Raw genomic sequence first — 26,024 nt, 5'->3', positions numbered from 1 at the left:
TTGTTAAACCGTGGTTCTAATAACACGGAGGTTTCAGCTTTTGATCCCCATATGGGCTAGGTTCTCCAGCATCTGAAGTGCCGTCAAGCTATCTTTTGACAAAGTCTTCGGCCTCTTTTAGTTGCCAAAAGTGGAGCCGTGATGCATGTGTATTTGAATCAAGGTTGCGTAGAGCGCAGTCATGTCACATGGCCCGTTCACTCCATTTTTTTAGAGTTTGGTGCAAATGTCATTTTCACATGCAACTTTCTGGTCTTCCATTGAGAGACGCTTATTTATGCCACAAGGTCAAAGAAGTTTGTTTTTTTGCCGTAACCCAATTCCACAGTGTTTTTGAACAATTTTTTGTAGTTGATGAGTAAAATGTCAGATGACCCTGACGTGATTTGAACACGCAACCTTCTGATCTGGAGTCAGACGCGCTACCGTTGCGCCACAAGGTCAATGAAACTTGAGTGCTCTGACCCTGTTCAGCACTCTTTTCGATCATGTATATGTACTGGATAATGAAAAGTCTGATTTGATTTGGATGTGATTTCTAGGCACAATCTTCTGATGTGGAGTGAAACGCACAACCGTTGCGCAACAAGCTCTTGCTGCTGCATGTCAAACTAGATGCAGGAGGCAAAAACTGGCATTGTGTGTCATGTCTGCTTGCTCACTTTTGTTAAACCGTGGTTCTAATAACACGGAGGTTTCAGCTTTTGATCCCCATATGGGCTAGGTTCTCCAGCATCTGAAGTGCCGTCAAGCTATCTTTTGACAAAGTCTTCGGGCTCTTGTGGGTTCCAAAAGTGGAGCCGTGATGCATGTGTATTTGAATCAAGGTTGCGTAGAGCGCAGTCATGTCACATGGCCAGTTCACTCCATTTTTTTAGAGTCTGGTGCAAATGTCATTTTAACATGCAACTTTCTGGTCTTCCATTGAGAGATGCTTATTTATGCCACAAGGTCAAAGAAGTTTGTTTTTTTGCCGTAACCCAATTCCACAGTGTTTTTGAACAATTTTTTGTAGTTGATGAGTAAAATGTCAGATGACCCTGACGTGATTTGAACACGCAACCTTCTGATCTGGAGTCAGACGCGCTACCGTTGCGCCACAAGGTCAATGAAACTTGAGTGCTCTGACCCTGTTCAGCACTCTTTTCGATCATGTATCTGTACTGGATCATGAAAAGTCTGATTTGATTTGGATGTGATTTCTAGGCACAATCTTCTGATGTGGAGTGAAACGCACAACCGTTGCGCAACAAGCTCTTGCTGTTGCATGTCAAACTAGATGCAGGAGGCAAAAACTGGCATTGTGTGTCATGTCTGCTTGCTCACTTTTGTTAAACCGTGGTTCTAATAACACGGAGGTTTCAGCTTTTGATCCCCATATGGGCTAGGTTCTCCAGCATCTGAAGTGCCGTCAAGCTATCTTTTGAGAAAGTCTTCGGGCTCTTTTGGGTGCCAAAAGTGGAGCCGTGATGCATGTGTATTTGAATCAAGGTTGCGTAGAGCGCAGTCATGTCACATGGCCAGTTCACTCCATTTTTTTAGAGTGTGGTGCAAATGTCATTTTCACATGCAACTTTCTGGTCTTCCATTGAGAGACGCTTATTTATGCCACAAGGTCAAAGAAGTTTGTTTTTTTGCCGTAACCCAATTCCACAGTGTTTTTGAACGATTTTTTGTAGTTGATGAGTAAAATGTCAGATGACCCTGACGTGATTTGAACACGCAACCTTCTGATCTGGAGTCAGACGCGCTACCGTTGCGCCACAAGGTCAATGAAATTTGAGTGCTCTGACCCTGTTCAGCACTCTTTTCGATCATGTATCTGTACTGGATCATGAAAAGTCTGATTTGATTTGGATGTGATTTCTAGGCACAATCTTCTGATGTGGAGTGAAACGCACAACCGTTGCGCAACAAGCTCTTGCTGCTGCATGTCAAACTAGATGCAGGAGGCAAAAACTGGCATTGTGTGTCATGTCTGCTTGCTCACTTTTGTTAAACCGTGGTTCTAATAACACGGAGGTTTCAGCTTTTGATCCCCATATGGGCTAGGTTCTCCAGCATCTGAAGTGCCGTCAAGCTATCTTTTGACAAAGTCTTCGGCCTCTTTTAGGTGCCAAAAGTGGAGCCGTGATGCATGTGTATTTGAATCAAGGTTGCGTAGAGCGCAGTCATGTCACATGGTCAGTTCACTCCATTTTTTTAGAGTGTGGTGCAAATGTCATTTTCACATGCAACTTTCTGGTCTTCTATTGAGAGACGCTTATTTATGCCACGAGGTCAAAGAAGTTTGTTTTTTTGCCGTAACCCAATTCCACAGTGTTTTTGAACAATTTTTTGTAGTTGATGAGTAAAATGTCAGATGACCCTGACGTGATTTGAACACGCAACCTTCTGATCTGGAGTCAGACGCGCTACCGTTGCGCCACAAGGTCAATGAAACTTGAGTGCTCTGACCCTGTTCAGCACTCTTTTCGATCATGTATCTGTACTGGATCATGAAAAGTCTGATTTGATTTGGATGTGATTTCTTGGCACAATCTTCTGATGTGGAGTGAAACGCACAACCATTGCGCAACAAGCTCTTGCTGCTGCATGTCAAACTAGATGCAGGAGGCACTAACTGGCATTGTGTGTCATGTCTGCTTGCTCACTTTTGTTAAACCGTGGTTCTAATAACACGGAGGTTTCAGCTTTTGATCCCCATATGGGCTAGGTTCTCCAGCATCTGAAGTGCCGTCAAGCTATCTTTTGACAAAGTCTTTGGCCTCTTTTGGGTGCCAAAAGTGGGGCCGTGATGCATGTGTATTTGAATCAAGGTTGCGTAGAGCGCAGTCATGTCACATGGCCAGTTCACTCCATTTTTTTAGAGTCTGGTGCAAATGTCATTTTAACATGCAACTTTCTGGTCTTCCATTGAGAGATGCTTATTTATGCCACAAGGTCAAAGAAGTTTGTTTTTTTGCCGTAACCCAATTCCACAGTGTTTTTGAACAATTTTTTGTAGTTGATGAGTAAAATGTCAGATGACCCTGACGTGATTTGAACACGCAACCTTCTGATCTGGAGTCAGACGCGCTACCGTTGCGCCACAAGGTCAATGAAACTTGAGTGCTCTGACCCTGTTCAGCACTCTTTTCGATCATGTATCTGTACTGGATCATGAAAAGTCTGATTTGATTTGGATGTGATTTCTAGGCACAATCTTCTGATGTGGAGTGAAACGCACAACCGTTGCGCAACAAGCTCTTGCTGTTGCATGTCAAACTAGATGCAGGAGGCAAAAACTGGCATTGTGTGTCATGTCTGCTTGCTCACTTTTGTTAAACCGTGGTTCTAATAACACGGAGGTTTCAGCTTTTGATCCCCATATGGGCTAGGTTCTCCAGCATCTGAAGTGCCGTCAAGCTATCTTTTGACAAAGTCTTTGGCCTCTTTTGGGTGCCAAAAGTCGGGCCGTGATGCATGTGTATTTGAATCAAGGTTGCGTAGAGCGCAGTCATGTCACATGGCCAGTTCACTCCATTTTTTTAGAGTGTGGTGCAAATGTCATTTTCACATGCAACTTTCTGGTCTTCCATTGAGAGACGCTTATTTATGCCACAAGGTCAAAGAAGTTTGTTTTTTTGCCGTAACCCAATTCCACAGTGTTTTTGAACAATTTTTTGTAGTTGATGAGTAAAATGTCAGATGACCCTGACGTGATTTGAACACGCAACCTTCTGACCTGGAGTCAGACGTGCTACCGTTGCGCCACAAGGTCAATGAAACTTGAGTGCTCTGACCCTGTTCAGCACTCTTTTCGATCATGTATCTGTACTGGATCATGAAAAGTCTGATTTGATTTGGATGTGATTTCTAGGCACAATCTTCTGATGTGGAGTGAAACGCACAACCGTTGCGCAACAAGCTCTTGCTGCTGCATGTCAAACTAGATGCAGGAGGCAAAAACTGGCATTGTGTGTCATGTCTGCTTGCTCACTTTTGTTAAACCGTGGTTCTAATAACACGGAGGTTTCAGCTTTTGATCCCCATATGGGCTAGGTTCTCCAGCATCTGAAGTGCCGTCAAGCTATCTTTTGACAAAGTCTTCGGCCTCTTTTAGGTGCCAAAAGTGGAGCCGTGATGCATGTGTATTTGAATCAAGGTTGCGTAGAGCGCAGTCATGTCACATGGCCAGTTCACTCCATTTTTTTAGAGTGTAGTGCAAATGTCATTTTCACATGCAACTTTCTGGTCTTCCATTGAGAGACGCTTATTTATGCCACGAGGTCAAAGAAGTTTGTTTTTTTGCCGTAACCCAATTCCACAGTGTTTTTGAACAATTTTTTGTAGTTGATGAGTAAAATGTCAGATGACCCTGCCGTGATTTGAACACGCAACCTTCTGATCTGGAGTCAGACGCGCTACCGTTGCGCCACAAGGTCAATGAAACTTGAGTGCTCTGACCCTGTTCAGCACTCTTTTCGATCATGTATCTGTACTGGATCATGAAAAGTCTGATTTGATTTGGATGTGATTTCTTGGCACAATCTTCTGATGTGGAGTGAAACGCACAACCGTTGCGCAACAAGCTCTTGCTGCTGCATGTCAAACTAGATGCAGGAGGCAAAAACTGGCATTGTGTGTCATGTCTGCTTGCTCACTTTTGTTAAACCGTGGTTCTAATAACACGGAGGTTTCAGCTTTTGATCCCCATATGGGCTAGGTTCTCCAGCATCTGAAGTGCCGTCAAGCTATCTTTTGACAAAGTCTTCGGCCTCTTTTAGGTGCCAAAAGTGGAGCCGTGATGCATGTGTATTTGAATCAAGGTTGCGTAGAGCGCAGTCATGTCACATGGCCAGTTCACTCCATTTTTTTAGAGTGTGGTGCAAATGTCATTTTCACATGCAACTTTCTGGTCTTCTATTGAGAGACGCTTATTTATGCCACGAGGTCAAAGAAGTTTGTTTTTTTGCCGTAACCCAATTCCACAGTGTTTTTGAACAATTTTTTGTAGTTGATGAGTAAAATGTCAGATGACCCTGACATGATTTGAACACGCAACCGTCTGATCTGGAGTCAGACGCGCTACCGTTGCGCCACAAGGTCAATGAAACTTGAGTGCTCTGACCCTGTTCAGCACTCTTTTCGATCATGTATCTGTACTGGATCATGAAAAGTCTGATTTGATTTGGATGTGATTTCTAGGCGCAATCTTCTGATGTGGAGTGAAACGCACAACCATTGCGCAACAAGCTCTTGCTGCTGCATGTCAAACTAGATGCAGGAGGCAAAAACTGGCATTGTGTGTCATGTCTGCTTGCTCACTTTTGTTAAACCGTGGTTCTAATAACACGGAGGTTTCAGCTTTTGATCCCCATATGGGCTAGGTTCTCCAGCATCTGAAGTTCCGTCAAGCTATCTTTTCACAAAGTCTTCGGCCTCTTTTGGGTTCCAAAAGTGGAGCCGTGATGCATGTGTATTTGAATCAAGGTTGCGTAGAGCGCAGTCATGTCACATGGCCAGTTCACTCCATTTTTTTAGAGTGTGGTGCAAATGTCATTTTCACATGCAACTTTCTGGTCTTCTATTGAGAGACGCTTATTTATGCCACGAGGTCAAAGAAGTTTGTTTTTTTGCCGTAACCCAATTCCACAGTGTTTTTGAACAATTTTTTGTGGTTGATGAGTAAAATGTCAGATGACCCTGACGTGATTTGAACACGCAACCTTCTGATCTGGAGTCAGACGCGCTACCGTTGCGACACAAGGTCAATGAAACTTGAGTGCTCTGACCCTGTTCAGCACTCTTTTCGATCATGTATCTGTACTGGATCATGAAAAGTCTGATTTGATTTGGATGTGATTTCTAGGCACAATCTTCTGATGTGGAGTGAAACGCACAACCGTTGCGCAACAAGCTCTTGCTGCTGCATGTCAAACTAGATGCAGGAGGCAAAAACTGGCATTGTGTGTCATGTCTGCTTGCTCACTTTTGTTAAACCGTGGTTCTAATAACACGGAGGTTTCAGCTTTTGATCCCCATATGGGCTAGGTTCTCCAGCATCTGAAGTGCCGTCAAGCTATCTTTTGACAAAGTCTTCGGCCTCTTTTAGGTGCCAAAAGTGGAGCCGTGATGCATGTGTATTTGAATCAAGGTTGCGTAGAGCGCAGTCATGTCACATGGCCAGTTCACTCCATTTTTTTAGAGTGTGGTGCAAATGTCATTTTCACATGCAACTTTCTGGTCTTCTATTGAGAGACGCTTATTTATGCCACGAGGTCAAAGAAGTTTGTTTTTTTGCCGTAACCCAATTCCACAGTGTTTTTGAACAATTTTTTGTAGTTGATGAGTAAAATGTCAGATGACCCTGACGTGATTTGAACACGCAACCTTCTGATCTGGAGTCAGACGCGCTACCGTTGCGCCACAAGGTCAATGAAACTTGAGTGTGCTGACACTGTTCAGCACTCTTTTCGATCATGTATCTGTACTGGTTCATGAAAAGTCTGATTTGATTTGGATGTGATTTCTAGGCACAATCTTCTGATGTGGAGTGAAACGCACAACCGTTGCGCAACAAGCTCTTGCTGCTGCATGTCAAACTAGATGCAGGAGGCAAAAACTGGCATTGTGTGTCATGTCTGCTTGCTCACTTTTGTTAAACCGTGGTTCTAATAACACGGAGGTTTCAGCTTTTGATCCCCATATGGGCTAGGTTCTCCAGCATCTGAAGTGCCGTCAAGCTATCTTTTGACAAAGTCTTCGGCCTCTTTTAGGTGCCAAAAGTGGAGCCGTGATGCATGTGTATTTGAATCAAGGTTGCGTAGAGCGCAGTCATGTCACATGGCCAGTTCACTCCATTTTTTTAGAGTCTGGTGCAAATGTCATTTTCACATGCAACTTTCTGGTCTTCTATTGAGAGACGCTTATTTATGCCACGAGGTCAAAGAAGTTTGTTTTTTTGCCGTAACCCAATTCCACAGTGTTTTTGAACAATTTTTTGTAGTTGATGAGTAAAATGTCAGATGACCCTGACGTGATTTGAACACGCAACCTTCTGATCTGGAGTCAGACGCGCTACCGTTGCGCCACAAGGTCAATGAAACTTGAGTGCTCTGACCCTGTTCAGCACTCTTTTCGATCATGTATCTGTACTGGATCATGAAAAGTCTGATTTGATTTGGATGTGATTTCTAGGCACAATCTTCTGATGTGGAGTGAAACGCACAACCGTTGCGCAACAAGCTCTTGCTGCTGCATGTCAAACTAGATGCAGGAGGCAAAAACTGGCATTGTGTGTCATGTCTGCTTGCTCACTTTTGTTAAACCGTGGTTCTAATAACACGGAGGTTTCAGCTTTTGATCCCCATATGGGCTAGGTTCTCCAGCATCTGAAGTGCCGTCAAGCTATCTTTTGACAAAGTCTTTGGCCTCTTTTGGGTGCCAAAAGTGGAGCCGTGATGCATGTGTATTTGAATCAAGGTTGCGTAGAGCGCAGTCATGTCACATGGCCAGTTCACTCCATTTTTTTAGAGTCTGGTGCAAATGTCATTTTCACATGCAACTTTCTGGTCTTCCATTGAGAGACGCTTATTTATGCCACAAGGTCAAAGAAGTTTGCTTTTTTGCCGTAACCCAATTCCACAGTGTTTTTGAACAATTTTTTGTAGTTGATGAGTAAAATGTCAGATGACCCTGACGTGATTTGAACACGCAACCTTCTGATCTGGAGTCAGACGCGCTACCGTTGCGCCACAAGGTCAATGAAACTTGAGTGTGCTGACACTGTTCAGCACTCTTTTCGATCATGTATCTGTACTGGTTCATGAAAAGTCTGATTTGATTTGGATGTGATTTCTAGGCACAATCTTCTGATGTGGAGTGAAACGCACAACCGTTGCGCAACAAGCTCTTGCTGCTGCATGTCAAACTAGATGCAGGAGGCAAAAACTGGCATTGTGTGTCATGTCTGCTTGCTCACTTTTGTTAAACCGTGGTTCTAATAACACGGAGGTTTCAGCTTTTGATCCCCATATGGGCTAGGTTCTCCAGCATCTGAAGTGCCGTCAAGCTATCTTTTGACAAAGTCTTCGGCCACTTTTGGGTGCCAAAAGTGGAGCCGTGATGCATGTGTATTTGAATAAAGGTTGCGTAGAGCGCAGTCATGTCACATGGCCAGTTCACTCCATTTTTTTAGAGTGTGGTGCAAATGTCATTTTCCCATGCAACTTTCTGGTCTTCCATTGAGAGACGCTTATTTATTCCACAAGGTCAAAGAAGTTTGTTTTTTTGCCGTAACCCAATTCCACAGTGTTTTTGAACAATTTTTTGTAGTTGATGAGTAAAATGTCAGATGACCCTGACGTGATTTGAACACGCAACCTTCTGATCTGGAGTCAGACGCGCTACCGTTGCGCCACAAGGTCAATGAAACTTGAGTGCTCTGACCCTGTTCAGCACTCTTTTCGATCATGTATCTGTACTGGATCATGAAAAGTCTGATTTGATTTGGATGTGATTTCTAGGCACAATCTTCTGATGTGGAGTGAAACGCACAACCGTTGCGCAACAAGCTCTTGCTGCTGCATGTCAAACTAGATGCAGGAGGCAAAAACTGGCATTGTGTGTCATGTCTGCTTGCTCACTTTTGTTAAACCGTGGTTCTAATAACACGGAGGTTTCAGCTTTTGATCCCCATATGGGCTAGGTTCTCCAGCATCTGAAGTGCCGTCAAGCTATCTTTTGACAAAGTCTTTGGCCTCTTTTGGGTGCCAAAAGTGGAGCCGTGATGCATGTGTATTTGAATCAAGGTTGCGTAGAGCGCAGTCATGTCACATGGCCAGTTCACTCCATTTTTTTAGAGTCTGGTGCAAATGTCATTTTCACATGCAACTTTCTGGTCTTCCATTGAGAGACGCTTATTTATGCCACAAGGTCAAAGAAGTTTGCTTTTTTTGCCGTAACCCAATTCCACAGTGTTTTTGAACAATTTTTTGTAGTTGATGAGTAAAATGTCAGATGACCCTGACGTGATTTGAACACGCAACCTTCTGATCTGGAGTCAGACGCGCTACCGTTGCGCCACAAGGTCAATGAAACTTGAGTGTGCTGACACTGTTCAGCACTCTTTTCGATCATGTATCTGTACTGGTTCATGAAAAGTCTGATTTGATTTGGATGTGATTTCTAGGCACAATCTTCTGATGTGGAGTGAAACGCACAACCGTTGCGCAACAAGCTCTTGCTGCTGCATGTCAAACTAGATGCAGGAGGCAAAAACTGGCATTGTGTGTCATGTCTGCTTGCTCACTTTTGTTAAACCGTGGTTCTAATAACACGGAGGTTTCAGCTTTTGATCCCCATATGGGCTAGGTTCTCCAGCATCTGAAGTGCCGTCAAGCTATCTTTTGACAAAGTCTTCGGCCACTTTTGGGTGCCAAAAGTGGAGCCGTGATGCATGTGTATTTGAATAAAGGTTGCGTAGAGCGCAGTCATGTCACATGGCCAGTTCACTCCATTTTTTTAGAGTGTGGTGTAAATGTCATTTTCCCATGCAACTTTCTGGTCTTCCATTGAGAGACGCTTATTTATGCCACAAGGTCAAAGAAGTTTGTTTTTTTGCCGTAACCCAATTCCACAGTGTTTTTGAACAATTTTTTGTAGTTGATGAGTAAAATGTCAGATGACCCTGACGTGATTTGAACACGCAACCTTCTGATCTGGAGTCAGACGCGCTACCGTTGCGCCACAAGGTCAATGAAACTTGAGTGCTCTGACCCTGTTCAGCACTCTTTTCGATCATGTATCTGTACTGGATCATGAAAAGTCTGATTTGATTTGGATGTGATTTCTAGGCACAATCTTCTGATGTGGAGTGAAACGCACAACCGTTGCGCAACAAGCTCTTGCTGCTGCATGTCAAACTAGATGCAGGAGGCAAAAACTGGCATTGTGTGTCATGTCTGCTTGCTCACTTTTGTTAAACCGTGGTTCTAATAACACCGAGGTTTCAGCTTTTGATCCCCTTATGGGCTAGGTTCTCCAGCATCTGAAGTGCCGTCAAGCTATCTTTTGACAAAGTCTTCGGCCTCTTTTGGGTTCCAAAAGTGGAGCCGTGATGCATGTGTATTTGAATCAAGGTTGCGTAGAGCGCAGTCATGTCACATGGCCAGTTCACTCCATTTTTTTAGAGTGTGGTGCAAATGTCATTTTCACATGCAACTTTCTGGTCTTCTATTGAGAGACGCTTATTTATGCCACGAGGTCAAAGAAGTTTGTTTTTTTGCCGTAACCCAATTCCACAGTGTTTTTGAACAATTTTTTGTAGTTGATGAGTAAAATGTCAGATGACCCTGACGTGATTTGAACACGCAACCTTCTGATCTGGAGTCAGACGCGCTACCGTTGCGCCACAAGGTCAATGAAACTTGAGTGTGCTGACACTGTTCAGCACTCTTTTCGATCATGTATCTGTACTGGATCATGAAAAGTCTGATTTGATTTGGATGTGATTTCTAGGCACAATCTTCTGATGTGGAGTGAAACGCACAACCGTTGCGCAACAAGCTCTTGCTGCTGCATGTCAAACTAGATGCAGGAGGCAAAAACTGGCATTGTGTGTCATGTCTGCTTGCTCACTTTTGTTAAACCGTGGTTCTAATAACACGGAGGTTTCAGCTTTTGATCCCCATATGGGCTAGGTTCTCCAGCATCTGAAGTGCCGTCAAGCTATCTTTTGACAAAGTCTTCGGCCTCTTTTGGGTGCCAAAAGTGGAGCCGTGATGCATGTGTATTTGAATAAAGGTTGCGTAGAGCGCAGTCATGTCACATGGCCAGTTCACTCCATTTTTTTAGAGTGTGGTGCAAATGTCATTTTCCCATGCAACTTTCTGGACTTCCATTGAGAGACGCTTATTTATGCCACAAGGTCAAAGAAGTTTGTTTTTTTGCCGTAACCCAATTCCACAGTGTTTTTGAACAATTTTTTGTAGTTGATGAGTAAAATGTCAGATGACCCTGACGTGATTTGAACACGCAACCTTCTGATCTGGAGGCAGACGCGCTACCGTTGCGCCACAAGGTCAATGAAACTTGAGTGCTCTGACCCTGTTCAGCACTCTTTTCGATCATGTATCTGTACTGGATCATGAAAAGTCTGATTTGATTTGGATGTGATTTCTAGGCACAATTTTCTGATGTGGAGTGAAACGCACAACCGTTGCGCAACAAGCTCTTGCTGCTGCATGTCAAACTAGATGCAGGAGGCAAAAACTGGCATTGTGTGTCATGTCTGCTTGCTCACTTTTGTTAAACCGTGGTTCTAATAACACGGAGGTTTCAGCTTTTGATCCCCATATGGGCTAGGTTCTCCAGCATCTGAAGTGCCGTCAAGCTATCTTTTGACAAAGTCTTTGGCCTCTTTTGGGTGCCAAAAGTGGAGCCGTGATGCATGTGTATTTGAATCAAGGTTGCGTAGAGCGCAGTCATGTCACATGGCCAGTTCACTCCATTTTTTTAGAGTCTGGTGCAAATGTCATTTTCACATGCAACTTTCTGGTCTTCCATTGAGAGACGCTTATTTATGCCACAAGGTCAAAGAAGTTTGCTTTTTTTGCCGTAACCCAATTCCACAGTGTTTTTGAACAATTTTTTGTAGTTGATGAGTAAAATGTCAGATGACCCTGACATGATTTGAACACGCAACCTTCTGATGTGGAGACAGACGCGCTACCGTTGCGCCACAAGGTCAATGAAACTTGAGTGCTCTGACCCTGTTCAGCACTCTTTTCGATCATGTATCTGTACTGGATCATGAAAAGTCTGATTTGATTTGGATGTGATTTCTAGGCACAATCTTCTGATGTGGAGTGAAACGCACAACCGTTGCGCAACAAGCTCTTGCTGCTGCATGTCAAACTAGATGCAGGAGGCAAAAACTGGCATTGTGTGTCATGTCTGCTTGCTCACTTTTGTTAAACCGTGGTTCTAATAACACGGAGGTTTCAGCTTTTGATCCCCATATGGGCTAGGTTCTCCAGCATCTGAAGTGCCGTCAAGCTATCTTTTGACAAAGTCTTCGGCCTCTTTTAGGTGCCAAAAGTGGAGCCGTGATGCATGTGTATTTGAATCAAGGTTGCGTAGAGCGCAGTCATGTCACATGGCCAGTTCACTACATTTTTTTAGAGTGTGGTGCAAATGTCATTTTCACATGCAACTTTCTGGTCTTCTATTAAGAGACGCTTATTTATGCCACGAGGTCAAAGAAGTTTGTTTTTTTGCCGTAACCCAATTCCACAGTGTTTTTGAACAATTTTTTGTAGTTGATGAGTAAAATGTCAGATGACCCTGACGTGATTTGAACACGCAACCTTCTAATCTGGAGTCAGACGCGCTACCGTTGCGCCACAAGGTCAATGAAACTTGAGTGTGCTGACACTGTTCAGCACTCTTTTCGATCATGTATCTGTACTGGTTCATGAAAAGTCTGATTTGATTTGGATGTGATTTCTAGGCACAATCTTCTGATGTGGAGTGAAACGCACAACCGTTGCGCAACAAGCTCTTGCTGCTGCATGTCAAACTAGATGCAGGAGGCAAAAACTGGCATTGTGTGTCATGTCTGCTTGCTCACTTTTGTTAAACCGTGGTTCTAATAACACGGAGGTTTCAGCTTTTGATCCCCATATGGGCTAGGTTCTCCAGCATCTGAAGTGCCGTCAAGCTATCTTTTGACAAAGTCTTCGGCCTCTTTTGGGTGCCAAAAGTGGAGCCGTGATGCATGTGTATTTGAATAAAGGTTGCGTAGAGCGCAGTCATGTCACATGGCCAGTTCACTCCATTTTTTTAGAGTGTGGTGCAAATGTCATTTTCCCATGCAACTTTCTGGTCTTCCATTGAGAGACGCTTATTTATGCCACAAGGTCAAAGAAGTTTGTTTTTTTGCCGTAACCCAATTCCACAGTGTTTTTGAACAATTTTTTGTAGTTGATGAGTAAAATGTCAGATGACCCTGACGTGATTTGAACACGCAACCTTCTGATCTGGAGGCAGACGCGCTACCGTTGCGCCACAAGGTCAATGAAACTTGAGTGCTCTGACCCTGTTCAGCACTCTTTTCGATCATGTATCTGTACTGGATCATGAAAAGTCTGATTTGATTTGGATGTGATTTCTAGGCACAATTTTCTGATGTGGAGTGAAACGCACAACCGTTGCGCAACAAGCTCTTGCTGCTGCATGTCAAACTAGATGCAGGAGGCAAAAACTGGCATTGTGTGTCATGTCTGCTTGCTCACTTTTGTTAAACCGTGGTTCTAATAACACGGAGGTTTCAGCTTTTGATCCCCATATGGGCTAGGTTCTCCAGCATCTGAAGTGCCGTCAAGCTATCTTTTGACAAAGTCTTCGGCCTCTTTTAGGTGCCAAAAGTGGAGCCGTGATGCATGTGTATTTGAATCAAGGTTGCGTAGAGCGCAGTCATGTCACATGGCCAGTTCACTCCATTTTTTTAGAGTGTGGTGCAAATGTCATTTTCACATGCAACTTTCTGGTCTTCCATTGAGAGACGCTTATTTATGCCACAAGGTCAAAGAAGTTTGTTTTTTTGCCGTAACCCAATTCCACAGTGTTTTTGAACAATTTTTTGTAGTTGATGAGTAAAATGTCAGATGACCCTGACGTGATTTGAACACGCAACCTTCTGATCTGGAGGCAGACGCGCTACCGTTGCGCCACAAGGTCAATGAAACTTGAGTGCTCTGACCCTGTTCAGCACTCTTTTCGATCATGTATCTGTACTGGATCATGAAAAGTCTGATTTGATTTGGATGTGATTTCTAGGCACAATTTTCTGATGTGGAGTGAAACGCACAACCGTTGCGCAACAAGCTCTTGCTGCTGCATGTCAAACTAGATGCAGGAGGCAAAAACTGGCATTGTGTGTCATGTCTGCTTGCTCACTTTTGTTAAACCGTGGTTCTAATAACACGGAGGTTTCAGCTTTTGATCCCCATATGGGCTAGGTTCTCCAGCATCTGAAGTGCCGTCAAGCTATCTTTTGACAAAGTCTTCGGCCTCTTTTGGGTGCCAAAAGTGGAGCCGTGATGCATGTGTATTTGAATAAAGGTTGCGTAGAGCGCAGTCATGTCACATGGCCAGTTCACTCCATTTTTTTAGAGTGTGGTGCAAATGTCATTTTCCCATGCAACTTTCTGGTCTTCCATTGAGAGACGCTTATTTATGCCACAAGGTCAAAGAAGTTTGTTTTTTTGCCGTAACCCAATTCCACAGTGTTTTTGAACAATTTTTTGTAGTTGATGAGTAAAATGTCAGATGACCCTGACGTGATTTGAACACGCAACCTTCTGATCTGGAGGCAGACGCGCTACCGTTGCGCCACAAGGTCAATGAAACTTGAGTGCTCTGACCCTGTTCAGCACTCTTTTCGATCATGTATCTGTACTGGATCATGAAAAGTCTGATTTGATTTGGATGTGATTTCTAGGCACAATCTTCTGATGTGGAGTGAAACGCACAACCGTTGCGCAACAAGCTCTTGCTGCTGCATGTCAAACTAGATGCAGGAGGCAAAAACTGGCATTGTGTGTCATGTCTGCTTGCTCACTTTTGTTAAACCGTGGTTCTAATAACACGGAGGTTTCAGCTTTTGATCCCCATATGGGCTAGGTTCTCCAGCATCTGAAGTGCCGTCAAGCTATCTTTTGACAAAGTCTTCGGCCTCTTTTAGGTGCCAAAAGTGGAGCCGTGATGCATGTGTATTTGAATCAAGGTTGCGTAGAGCGCAGTCATGTCACATGGCCAGTTCACTACATTTTTTTAGAGTGTGGTGCAAATGTCATTTTCACATGCAACTTTCTGGTCTTCTATTAAGAGACGCTTATTTATGCCACGAGGTCAAAGAAGTTTGTTTTTTTGCCGTAACCCAATTCCACAGTGTTTTTGAACAATTTTTTGTAGTTGATGAGTAAAATGTCAGATGACCCTGACGTGATTTGAACACGCAACCTTCTAATCTGGAGTCAGACGCGCTACCGTTGCGCCACAAGGTCAATGAAACTTGAGTGTGCTGACACTGTTCAGCACTCTTTTCGATCATGTATCTGTACTGGTTCATGAAAAGTCTGATTTGATTTGGATGTGATTTCTAGGCACAATCTTCTGATGTGGAGTGAAACGCACAACCGTTGCGCAACAAGCTCTTGCTGCTGCATGTCAAACTAGATGCAGGAGGCAAAAACTGGCATTGTGTGTCATGTCTGCTTGCTCACTTTTGTTAAACCGTGGTTCTAATAACACGGAGGTTTCAGCTTTTGATCCCCATATGGGCTAGGTTCTCCAGCATCTGAAGTGCCGTCAAGCTATCTTTTGACAAAGTCTTCGGCCTCTTTTGGGTGCCAAAAGTGGAGCCGTGATGCATGTGTATTTGAATAAAGGTTGCGTAGAGCGCAGTCATGTCACATGGCCAGTTCACTCCATTTTTTTAGAGTGTGGTGCAAATGTCATTTTCCCATGCAACTTTCTGGTCTTCCATTGAGAGACGCTTATTTATGCCACAAGGTCAAAGAAGTTTGTTTTTTTGCCGTAACCCAATTCCACAGTGTTTTTGAACAATTTTTTGTAGTTGATGAGTAAAATGTCAGATGACCCTGACGTGATTTGAACACGCAACCTTCTGATCTGGAGGCAGACGCGCTACCGTTGCGCCACAAGGTCAATGAAACTTGAGTGCTCTGACCCTGTTCAGCACTCTTTTCGATCATGTATCTGTACTGGATCATGAAAAGTCTGATTTGATTTGGATGTGATTTCTAGGCACAATTTTCTGATGTGGAGTGAAACGCACAACCGTTGCGCAACAAGCTCTTGCTGCTGCATGTCAAACTAGATGCAGGAGGCAAAAACTGGCATTGTGTGTCATGTCTGCTTGCTCACTTTTGTTAAACCGTGGTTCTAATAACACGGAGGTTTCAGCTTTTGATCCCCATATGGGCTAGGTTCTCCAGCATCTGAAGTGCCGTCAAGCTATCTTTTGACAAAGTCTTCGGCCTCTTTTAGGTGCCAAAAGTGGAGCCGTGATGCATGTGTATTTGAATCAAGGTTGCGTAGAGCGCAGTCATGTCACATGGCCAGTTCACTCCATTTTTTTAGAGTGTGGTGCAAATGTCATTTTCACATGCAACTTTCTGGTCTTCCATTGAGAGACGCTTATTTATGCCACAAGGTCAAAGAAGTTTGTTTTTTTGCCGTAACCCAATTCCACAGTGTTTTTGAACAATTTTTTGTAGTTGATGAGTAAAATGTCAGATGACCCTGACGTGATTTGAACACGCAACCTTCTGATCTGGAGGCAGACGCGCTACCGTTGCGCCACAAGGTCAATGAAACTTGAGTGCTCTGACCCTGTTCAGCACTCTTTTCGATCATGTATCTGTACTGGATCATGAAAAGTCTGATTTGATTTGGATGTGATTTCTAGGCACAATTTTCTGATGTGGAGTGAAACGCACAACCGTTGCGCAACAAGCTCTTGCTGCTGCATGTCAAACTAGATGCAGGAGGCAAAAACTGGCATTGTGTGTCATGTCTGCTTGCTCACTTTTGTTAAACCGTGGTTCTAATAACACGGAGGTTTCAGCTTTTGATCCCCATATGGGCTAGGTTCTCCAGCATCTGAAGTGCCGTCAAGCTATCTTTTGACAAAGTCTTCGGCCTCTTTTGGGTGCCAAAAGTGGAGCCGTGATGCATGTGTATTTGAATAAAGGTTGCGTAGAGCGCAGTCATGTCACATGGCCAGTTCACTCCATTTTTTTAGAGTGTGGTGCAAATGTCATTTTCCCATGCAACTTTCTGGTCTTCCATTGAGAGACGCTTATTTATGCCACAAGGTCAAAGAAGTTTGTTTTTTTGCCGTAACCCAATTCCACAGTGTTTTTGAACAATTTTTTGTAGTTGATGAGTAAAATGTCAGATGACCCTGACGTGATTTGAACACGCAACCTTCTGATCTGGAGGCAGACGCGCTACCGTTGCGCCACAAGGTCAATGAAACTTGAGTGCTCTGACCCTGTTCAGCACTCTTTTCGATCATGTATCTGTACTGGATCATGAAAAGTCTGATTTGATTTGGATGTGATTTCTAGGCACAATTTTCTGATGTGGAGTGAAACGCACAACCGTTGCGCAACAAGCTCTTGCTGCTGCATGTCAAACTAGATGCAGGAGGCAAAAACTGGCATTGTGTGTCATGTCTGCTTGCTCACTTTTGTTAAACCGTGGTTCTAATAACACGGAGGTTTCAGCTTTTGATCCCCATATGGGCTAGGTTCTCCAGCATCTGAAGTGCCGTCAAGCTATCTTTTGACAAAGTCTTCGGCCTCTTTTAGGTGCCAAAAGTGGAGCCGTGATGCATGTGTATTTGAATCAAGGTTGCGTAGAGCGCAGTCATGTCACATGGCCAGTTCACTCCATTTTTTAGAGTGTGGTGCAAATGTCATTTTCACATGCAACTTTCTGGTCTTCCATTGAGAGACGCTTATTTATGCCACAAGGTCAAAGAAGTTTGTTTTTTTGCCGTAACCCAATTCCACAGTGTTTTTGAACAATTTTTTGTAGTTGATGAGTAAAATGTCAGATGACCCTGATGTGATTTGAACACGCAACCTTCTGATCTGGAGGCAGACGCGCTACCGTTGCGCCACAAGGTCAATGAAACTTGAGTGCTCTGACCCTGTTCAGCACTCTTTTCGATCATGTATCTGTACTGGATCATGAAAAGTCTGATTTGATTTGGATGTGATTTCTAGGCACAATCTTCTGATGTGGAGTGAAACGCACAACCGTTGCGCAACAAGCTCTTGCTGCTGCATGTCAAACTAGATGCAGGAGGCAAAAACTGGCATTGTGTGTCATGTCTGCTTGCTCACTTTTGTTAAACCGTGGTTCTAATAACACGGAGGTTTCAGCTTTTGATCCCCATATGGGCTAGGTTCTCCAGCATCTGAAGTGCCGTCAAGCTATCTTTTGACAAAGTCTTTGGCCTCTTTTGGGTGCCAAAAGTGGAGCCGTGATGCATGTGTATTTGAATCAAGGTTGCGTAGAGCGCAGTCATGTCACATGGCCAGTTCACTCCATTTTTTTAGAGTCTGGTGCAAATGTCATTTTCACATGCAACTTTCTGGTCTTCCATTGAGAGACGCTTATTTATGCCACAAGGTCAAAGAAGTTTGCTTTTTTTGCCGTAACCCAATTCCACAGTGTTTTTGAACAATTTTTTGTAGTTGATGAGTAAAATGTCAGATGACCCTGACATGATTTGAACACGCAACCTTCTGATGTGGAGACAGACGCGCTACCGTTGCGCCACAAGGTCAATGAAACTTGAGTGCTCTGACCCTGTTCAGCACTCTTTTCGATCATGTATCTGTACTGGATCATGAAAAGTCTGATTTGATTTGGATGTGATTTCTAGGCACAATCTTCTGATGTGGAGTGAAACGCACAACCGTTGCGCAACAAGCTCTTGCTGCTGCATGTCAAACTAGATGCAGGAGGCAAAAACTGGCATTGTGTGTCATGTCTGCTTGCTCACTTTTGTTAAACCGTGGTTCTAATAACACGGAGGTTTCAGCTTTTGATCCCCATATGGGCTAGGTTCTCCAGCATCTGAAGTGCCGTCAAGCTATCTTTTGACAAAGTCTTCGGCCTCTTTTAGGTGCCAAAAGTGGAGCCGTGATGCATGTGTATTTGAATCAAGGTTGCGTAGAGCGCAGTCATGTCACATGGCCAGTTCACTACATTTTTTTAGAGTGTGGTGCAAATGTCATTTTCACATGCAACTTTCTGGTCTTCTATTAAGAGACGCTTATTTATGCCACGAGGTCAAAGAAGTTTGTTTTTTTGCCGTAACCCAATTCCACAGTGTTTTTGAACAATTTTTTGTAGTTGATGAGTAAAATGTCAGATGACCCTGACGTGATTTGAACACGCAACCTTCTAATCTGGAGTCAGACGCGCTACCGTTGCGCCACAAGGTCAATGAAACTTGAGTGTGCTGACACTGTTCAGCACTCTTTTCGATCATGTATCTGTACTGGTTCATGAAAAGTCTGATTTGATTTGGATGTGATTTCTAGGCACAATCTTCTGATGTGGAGTGAAACGCACAACCGTTGCGCAACAAGCTCTTGCTGCTGCATGTCAAACTAGATGCAGGAGGCAAAAACTGGCATTGTGTGTCATGTCTGCTTGCTCACTTTTGTTAAACCGTGGTTCTAATAACACGGAGGTTTCAGCTTTTGATCCCCATATGGGCTAGGTTCTCCAGCATCTGAAGTGCCGTCAAGCTATCTTTTGACAAAGTCTTCGGCCTCTTTTGGGTGCCAAAAGTGGAGCCGTGATGCATGTGTATTTGAATAAAGGTTGCGTAGAGCGCAGTCATGTCACATGGCCAGTTCACTCCATTTTTTTAGAGTGTGGTGCAAATGTCATTTTCACATGCAACTTTCTGGTCTTCCATTGAGAGACGCTTATTTATGCCACAAGGTCAAAGAAGTTTGCTTTTTTTGCCGTAACCCAATTCCACAGTGTTTTTGAACAATTTTTTGTAGTTGATGAGTAAAATGTCAGATGACCCTGACGTGATTTGAACACGCAACCTTCTGATCTGGAGGCAGACGCGCTACCGTTGCGCCACAAGGTCAATGAAACTTGAGTGCTCTGACCCTGTTCAGCACTCTTTTCGATCATGTATCTGTACTGGTTCATGAAAAGTCTGATTTGATTTGGATGTGATTTCTAGGCACAATCTTCTGATGTGGAGTGAAACGCACAACCGTTGCGCAACAAGCTCTTGCTGCTGCATGTCAAACTAGATGCAGGAGGCAAAAACTGGCATTGTGTGTCATGTCTGCTTGCTCACTTTTGTTAAACCGTGGTTCTAATAACACGGAGGTTTCAGCTTTTGATCCCCATATGGGCTAGGTTCTCCAGCATCTGAAGTGCCGTCAAGCTATCTTTTGACAAAGTCTTCGGCCTCTTTTAGGTGCCAAAAGTGGAGCCGTGATGCATGTGTATTTGAATCAAGGTTGCGTAGAGCGCAGTCATGTCACATGGCCAGTTCACTCCATTTTTTTAGAGTGTGGTGCAAATGTCATTTTCACATGCAACTTTCTGGTCTTCTATTGAGAGACGCTTATTTATGCCACAAGGTCAAAGAAGTTTGTTTTTTTGCCGTAACCCAATTCCACAGTGTTTTTGAACAATTTTTTGTAGTTGATGAGTAAAATGTCAGATGACCCTGACGTGATTTGAACACGCAACCTTCTGATCTGGAGTCAGACGCGCTACCGTTGCGCCACAAGGTCAATGAAACTTGAGTGTGCTGACACTGTTCAGCACTCTTTTCGATCATGTATCTGTACTGGTTCATGAAAAGTCTGATTTGATTTGGATGTGATTTCTAGGCACAATCTTCTGATGTGGAGTGAAACGCACAACCGTTGCGCAACAAGCTCTTGCTGCTGCATGTCAAACTAGATGCAGGAGGCAAAAACTGGCATTGTGTGTCATGTCTGCTTGCTCACTTTTGTTAAACCGTGGTTCTAATAACACGGAGGTTTCAGCTTTTGATCCCCATATGGGCTAGGTTCTCCAGCATCTGAAGTGCCGTCAAGCTATCTTTTGACAAAGTCTTCGGCCTCTTTTGGGTGCCAAAAGTGGAGCCGTGATGCATGTGTATTTGAATAAAGGTTGCGTAGAGCGCAGTCATGTCACATGGCCAGTTCACTCCATTTTTTTAGAGTGTGGTGCAAATGTCATTTTCCCATGCAACTTTCTGGTCTTCCATTGAGAGACGCTTATTTATGCCACAAGGTCAAAGAAGTTTGTTTTTTTGCCGTAACCCAATTCCACAGTGTTTTTGAACAATTTTTTGTAGTTGATGAGTAAAATGTCAGATGACCCTGACGTGATTTGAACACGCAACCTTCTGATCTGGAGGCAGACGCGCTACCGTTGCGCCACAAGGTCAATGAAACTTGAGTGCTCTGACCCTGTTCAGCACTCTTTTCGATCATGTATCTGTACTGGATCATGAAAAGTCTGATTTGATTTGGATGTGATTTCTAGGCACAATTTTCTGATGTGGAGTGAAACGCACAACCGTTGCGCAACAAGCTCTTGCTGCTGCATGTCAAACTAGATGCAGGAGGCAAAAACTGGCATTGTGTGTCATGTCTGCTTGCTCACTTTTGTTAAACCGTGGTTCTAATAACACGGAGGTTTCAGCTTTTGATCCCCATATGGGCTAGGTTCTCCAGCATCTGAAGTGCCGTCAAGCTATCTTTTGACAAAGTCTTCGGCCTCTTTTAGGTGCCAAAAGTGGAGCCGTGATGCATGTGTATTTGAATCAAGGTTGCGTAGAGCGCAGTCATGTCACATGGCCAGTTCACTCCATTTTTTTAGAGTGTGGTGCAAATGTCATTTTCACATGCAACTTTCTGGTCTTCCATTGAGAGACGCTTATTTATGCCACAAGGTCAAAGAAGTTTGTTTTTTTGCCGTAACCCAATTCCACAGTGTTTTTGAACAATTTTTTGTAGTTGATGAGTAAAATGTCAGATGACCCTGATGTGATTTGAACACGCAACCTTCTGATCTGGAGGCAGACGCGCTACCGTTGCGCCACAAGGTCAATGAAACTTGAGTGCTCTGACCCTGTTCAGCACTCTTTTCGATCATGTATCTGTACTGGATCATGAAAAGTCTGATTTGATTTGGATGTGATTTCTAGGCACAATCTTCTGATGTGGAGTGAAACGCACAACCGTTGCGCAACAAGCTCTTGCTGCTGCATGTCAAACTAGATGCAGGAGGCAAAAACTGGCATTGTGTGTCATGTCTGCTTGCTCACTTTTGTTAAACCGTGGTTCTAATAACACGGAGGTTTCAGCTTTTGATCCCCATATGGGCTAGGTTCTCCAGCATCTGAAGTGCCGTCAAGCTATCTTTTGACAAAGTCTTTGGCCTCTTTTGGGTGCCAAAAGTGGAGCCGTGATGCATGTGTATTTGAATCAAGGTTGCGTAGAGCGCAGTCATGTCACATGGCCAGTTCACTCCATTTTTTTAGAGTCTGGTGCAAATGTCATTTTCACATGCAACTTTCTGGTCTTCCATTGAGAGACGCTTATTTATGCCACAAGGTCAAAGAAGTTTGCTTTTTTTGCCGTAACCCAATTCCACAGTGTTTTTGAACAATTTTTTGTAGTTGATGAGTAAAATGTCAGATGACCCTGACGTGATTTGAACACGCAACCTTCTGATCTGGAGTCAGACGCGCTACCGTTGCGCCACAAGGTCAAGGAAACTTGAGTGTGCTGACACTGTTCAGCACTCTTTTCGATCATGTATCTGTACTGGTTCATGAAAAGTCTGATTTGATTTGGATGTGATTTCTAGGCACAATCTTCTGATGTGGAGTGAAACGCACAACCGTTGCGCAACAAGCTCTTGCTGCTGCATGTCAAACTAGATGCAGGAGGCAAAAACTGGCATTGTGTGTCATGTCTGCTTGCTCACTTTTGTTAAACCGTGGTTCTAATAACACGGAGGTTTCAGCTTTTGATCCCCATATGGGCTAGGTTCTCCAGCATCTGAAGTGCCGTCAAGCTATCTTTTGACATAGTCTTCGGCCACTTTTGGGTGCCAAAAGTGGAGCCGTGATGCATGTGTATTTGAATAAAGGTTGCGTAGAGCGCAGTCATGTCACATGGCCAGTTCACTCCATTTTTTTAGAGTGTGGTGCAAATGTCATTTTCCCATGCAACTTTCTAGTCTTCCATTGAGAGACGCTTATTTATGCCACAAGGTCAAAGAAGTTTGTTTTTTTGCCGTAACCCAATTCCACAGTGTTTTTGAACAATTTTTTGTAGTTGATGAGTAAAATGTCAGATGACCCTGACGTGATTTGAACACGCAACCTTCTGATCTGGAGTCAGACACGCTACCGTTGCGCCACAAGGTCAATGAAACTTGAGTGCTCTGACCCTGTTCAGCACTCTTTTCGATCATGTATCTGTACTGGATCATGAAAAGTCTGATTTGATTTGGATGTGATTTCTAGGCACAATCTTCTGATGTGGAGTGAAACGCACAACCGTTGCGCAACAAGCTCTTGCTGCTGCATGTCAAACTAGATGCAGGAGGCAAAAACTGGCATTGTGTGTCATGTCTGCTTGCTCACTTTTGTTAAACCGTGGTTCTAATAACACGGAGGTTTCAGCTTTTGATCCCCATATGGGCTAGGTTCTCCAGCATCTGAAGTGCCGTCAAGCTATCTTTTGACAAAGTCTTTGGCCTCTTTTGGGTGCCAAAAGTGGAGCCGTGATGCATGTGTATTTGAATCAAGGTTGCGTAGAGCACAGTCATGTCACATGGCCAGTTCACTCCATTTTTTTAGAGTCTGGTGCAAATGTCATTTTCACATGCAACTTTCTGGTCTTCCATTGAGAGACGCTTATTTATGCCACAAGGTCAAAGAAGTTTGCTTTTTTTGCCGTAACCCAATTCCACAGTGTTTTTGAACAATTTTTTGTAGTTGATGAGTAAAATGTCAGATGACCCTGACGTGATTTGAACACGCAACCTTCTGATCTGGAGTCAGACGCGCTACCGTTGCGCCACAAGGTCAATGAAACTTGAGTGTGCTGACACTGTTCAGCACTCTTTTCGATCATGTATCTGTACTGGTTCATGAAAAGTCTGATTTGATTTGGATGTGATTTCTAGGCACAATCTTCTGATGTGGAGTGAAACGCACAACCGTTGCGCAACAAGCTCTTGCTGCTGCATGTCAAACTAGATGCAGGAGGCAAAAACTGGCATTGTGTGTCATGTCTGCTTGCTCACTTTTGTTAAACCGTGGTTCTAATAACACAGAGGTTTCAGCTTTTGATCCCCATATGGGCTAGGTTCTCCAGCATCTGAAGTGCCGTCAAGCTATCTTTTGACAAAGTCTTCGGCCTCTTTTAGGTGCCAAAAGTGGAGCCGTGATGCATGTGTATTTGAATCAAGGTTGCGTAGAGCGCAGTCATGTCACATGGCCAGTTCACTCCATTTTTTTAGAGTGTGGTGCAAATGTCATTTTCACATGCAACTTTCTGGTCTTCTATTGAGAGACGCTTATTTATGCCACAAGGTCAAAGAAGTTTGTTTTTTTGCCGTAACCCAATTCCACAGTGTTTTTGAACAATTTTTTGTAGTTGATGAGTAAAATGTCAGATGACCCTGACGTGATTTGAACACGCAACCTTCTGATCTGGAGTCAGACGCGCTACCGTTGCGCCACAAGGTCAATGAAACTTGAGTGTGCTGACACTGTTCAGCACTCTTTTCGATCATGTATCTGTACTGGTTCATGAAAAGTCTGATTTGATTTGGATGTGATTTCTAGGCACAATCTTCTGATGTGGAGTGAAACGCACAACCGTTGCGCAACAAGCTCTTGCTGCTGCATGTCAAACTAGATGCAGGAGGCAAAAACTGGCATTGTGTGTCATGTCTGCTTGCTCACTTTTGTTAAACCGTGGTTCTAATAACACGGAGGTTTCAGCTTTTGATCCCCATATGGGCTAGGTTCTCCAGCATCTGAAGTGCCGTCAAGCTATCTTTTGACAAAGTCTTCGGCCTCTTTTGGGTGCCAAAAGTGGAGCCGTGATGCATGTGTATTTGAATAAAGGTTGCGTAGAGCGCAGTCATGTCACATGGCCAGTTCACTCCATTTTTTTAGAGTGTGGTGCAAATGTCATTTTCCCATGCAACTTTCTGGTCTTCCATTGAGAGACGCTTATTTATGCCACAAGGTCAAAGAAGTTTGTTTTTTTGCCGTAACCCAATTCCACAGTGTTTTTGAACAATTTTTTGTAGTTGATGAGTAAAATGTCAGATGACCCTGACGTGATTTGAACACGCAACCTTCTGATCTGGAGGCAGACGCGCTACCGTTGCGCCACAAGGTCAATGAAACTTGAGTGCTCTGACCCTGTTCAGCACTCTTTTCGATCATGTATCTGTACTGGATCATGAAAAGTCTGATTTGATTTGGATGTGATTTCTAGGCACAATTTTCTGATGTGGAGTGAAACGCACAACCGTTGCGCAACAAGCTCTTGCTGCTGCATGTCAAACTAGATGCAGGAGGCAAAAACTGGCATTGTGTGTCATGTCTGCTTGCTCACTTTTGTTAAACCGTGGTTCTAATAACACGGAGGTTTCAGCTTTTGATCCCCATATGGGCTAGGTTCTCCAGCATCTGAAGTGCCGTCAAGCTATCTTTTGACAAAGTCTTCGGCCTCTTTTAGGTGCCAAAAGTGGAGCCGTGATGCATGTGTATTTGAATCAAGGTTGCGTAGAGCGCAGTCATGTCACATGGCCAGTTCACTCCATTTTTTTAGAGTGTGGTGCAAATGTCATTTTCACATGCAACTTTCTGGTCTTCCATTGAGAGACGCTTATTTATGCCACAAGGTCAAAGAAGTTTGTTTTTTTGCCGTAACCCAATTCCACAGTGTTTTTGAACAATTTTTTGTAGTTGATGAGTAAAATGTCAGATGACCCTGACGTGATTTGAACACGCAACCTTCTGATCTGGAGTCAGACGCGCTACCGTTGCGCCACATGGTCAATGAAACTTGAGTGCTCTGACCCTGTTCAGCACTCTTTTCGATCATGTATCTGTACTGGATCATGAAAAGTCTGATTTGATTTGGATGTGATTTCTAGGCACAATCTTCTGATGTGGAGTAAAACGCACAACCGTTGCGCAACAAGCTCTTGCTGCTGCATGTCAAACTAGATGCAGGAGGCAAAAACTGGCATTGTGTGTCATGTCTGCTTGCTCACTTTTGTTAAACCGTGGTTCTAATAACACGGAGGTTTCAGCTTTTGATCCCCATATGGGCTAGGTTCTCCAGCATCTGAAGTGCCGTCAAGCTATCTTTTGACAAAGTCTTTGGCCTCTTTTGGGT

At 43.8% G+C, this 26,024-nt stretch overlaps 16 non-coding genes across 16 annotated transcripts; all 16 read right to left on the bottom strand.

Annotated features, from left to right (window-relative positions):
• Nucleotides 1-371: 371 nt before the first annotated feature.
• TRNAW-CCA (transfer RNA tryptophan (anticodon CCA)) lies at nt 372-443 on the bottom strand. Its single transcript has one exon. It is a non-coding gene; the product is annotated as a tRNA-Trp (tRNA).
• Nucleotides 444-1,035: 592 nt separating this feature from the next.
• TRNAW-CCA (transfer RNA tryptophan (anticodon CCA)) lies at nt 1,036-1,107 on the bottom strand. The gene has a single exon. It is a non-coding gene; the product is annotated as a tRNA-Trp (tRNA).
• Nucleotides 1,108-1,699: 592 nt separating this feature from the next.
• TRNAW-CCA (transfer RNA tryptophan (anticodon CCA)) lies at nt 1,700-1,771 on the bottom strand. The gene has a single exon. It is a non-coding gene; the product is annotated as a tRNA-Trp (tRNA).
• A 592-nt stretch (nt 1,772-2,363) lies between these two features.
• TRNAW-CCA (transfer RNA tryptophan (anticodon CCA)) lies at nt 2,364-2,435 on the bottom strand. The gene has a single exon. It is a non-coding gene; the product is annotated as a tRNA-Trp (tRNA).
• A 592-nt stretch (nt 2,436-3,027) lies between these two features.
• TRNAW-CCA (transfer RNA tryptophan (anticodon CCA)) lies at nt 3,028-3,099 on the bottom strand. The gene has a single exon. It is a non-coding gene; the product is annotated as a tRNA-Trp (tRNA).
• Nucleotides 3,100-6,347: 3,248 nt separating this feature from the next.
• TRNAW-CCA (transfer RNA tryptophan (anticodon CCA)) lies at nt 6,348-6,419 on the bottom strand. Its single transcript has one exon. It is a non-coding gene; the product is annotated as a tRNA-Trp (tRNA).
• Nucleotides 6,420-7,011: 592 nt separating this feature from the next.
• On the bottom strand, nt 7,012-7,083 carry TRNAW-CCA (transfer RNA tryptophan (anticodon CCA)). Its single transcript has one exon. It is a non-coding gene; the product is annotated as a tRNA-Trp (tRNA).
• Nucleotides 7,084-7,675: 592 nt separating this feature from the next.
• On the bottom strand, nt 7,676-7,747 carry TRNAW-CCA (transfer RNA tryptophan (anticodon CCA)). The gene has a single exon. It is a non-coding gene; the product is annotated as a tRNA-Trp (tRNA).
• A 592-nt stretch (nt 7,748-8,339) lies between these two features.
• On the bottom strand, nt 8,340-8,411 carry TRNAW-CCA (transfer RNA tryptophan (anticodon CCA)). The gene has a single exon. It is a non-coding gene; the product is annotated as a tRNA-Trp (tRNA).
• A 593-nt stretch (nt 8,412-9,004) lies between these two features.
• Nucleotides 9,005-9,076, bottom strand: TRNAW-CCA (transfer RNA tryptophan (anticodon CCA)). The gene has a single exon. It is a non-coding gene; the product is annotated as a tRNA-Trp (tRNA).
• A 592-nt stretch (nt 9,077-9,668) lies between these two features.
• On the bottom strand, nt 9,669-9,740 carry TRNAW-CCA (transfer RNA tryptophan (anticodon CCA)). Its single transcript has one exon. It is a non-coding gene; the product is annotated as a tRNA-Trp (tRNA).
• Nucleotides 9,741-10,332: 592 nt separating this feature from the next.
• On the bottom strand, nt 10,333-10,404 carry TRNAW-CCA (transfer RNA tryptophan (anticodon CCA)). The gene has a single exon. It is a non-coding gene; the product is annotated as a tRNA-Trp (tRNA).
• Nucleotides 10,405-20,294: 9,890 nt separating this feature from the next.
• On the bottom strand, nt 20,295-20,366 carry TRNAW-CCA (transfer RNA tryptophan (anticodon CCA)). Its single transcript has one exon. It is a non-coding gene; the product is annotated as a tRNA-Trp (tRNA).
• Nucleotides 20,367-22,287: 1,921 nt separating this feature from the next.
• On the bottom strand, nt 22,288-22,359 carry TRNAW-CCA (transfer RNA tryptophan (anticodon CCA)). Its single transcript has one exon. It is a non-coding gene; the product is annotated as a tRNA-Trp (tRNA).
• A 1,257-nt stretch (nt 22,360-23,616) lies between these two features.
• Nucleotides 23,617-23,688, bottom strand: TRNAW-CCA (transfer RNA tryptophan (anticodon CCA)). The gene has a single exon. It is a non-coding gene; the product is annotated as a tRNA-Trp (tRNA).
• Nucleotides 23,689-24,280: 592 nt separating this feature from the next.
• On the bottom strand, nt 24,281-24,352 carry TRNAW-CCA (transfer RNA tryptophan (anticodon CCA)). Its single transcript has one exon. It is a non-coding gene; the product is annotated as a tRNA-Trp (tRNA).
• Between the last annotated feature and the right edge of the window lie 1,672 nt (nt 24,353-26,024).

This window comes from Eleutherodactylus coqui, chromosome 2 (assembly GCF_035609145.1).
Source record: "Eleutherodactylus coqui strain aEleCoq1 chromosome 2, aEleCoq1.hap1, whole genome shotgun sequence".
Lineage (NCBI taxonomy): Eukaryota > Metazoa > Chordata > Amphibia > Anura > Eleutherodactylidae > Eleutherodactylus > Eleutherodactylus coqui.
Note: the sequence above shows the minus strand (reverse complement) of the source record. Positions and strands in the feature narration are given on the sequence as shown.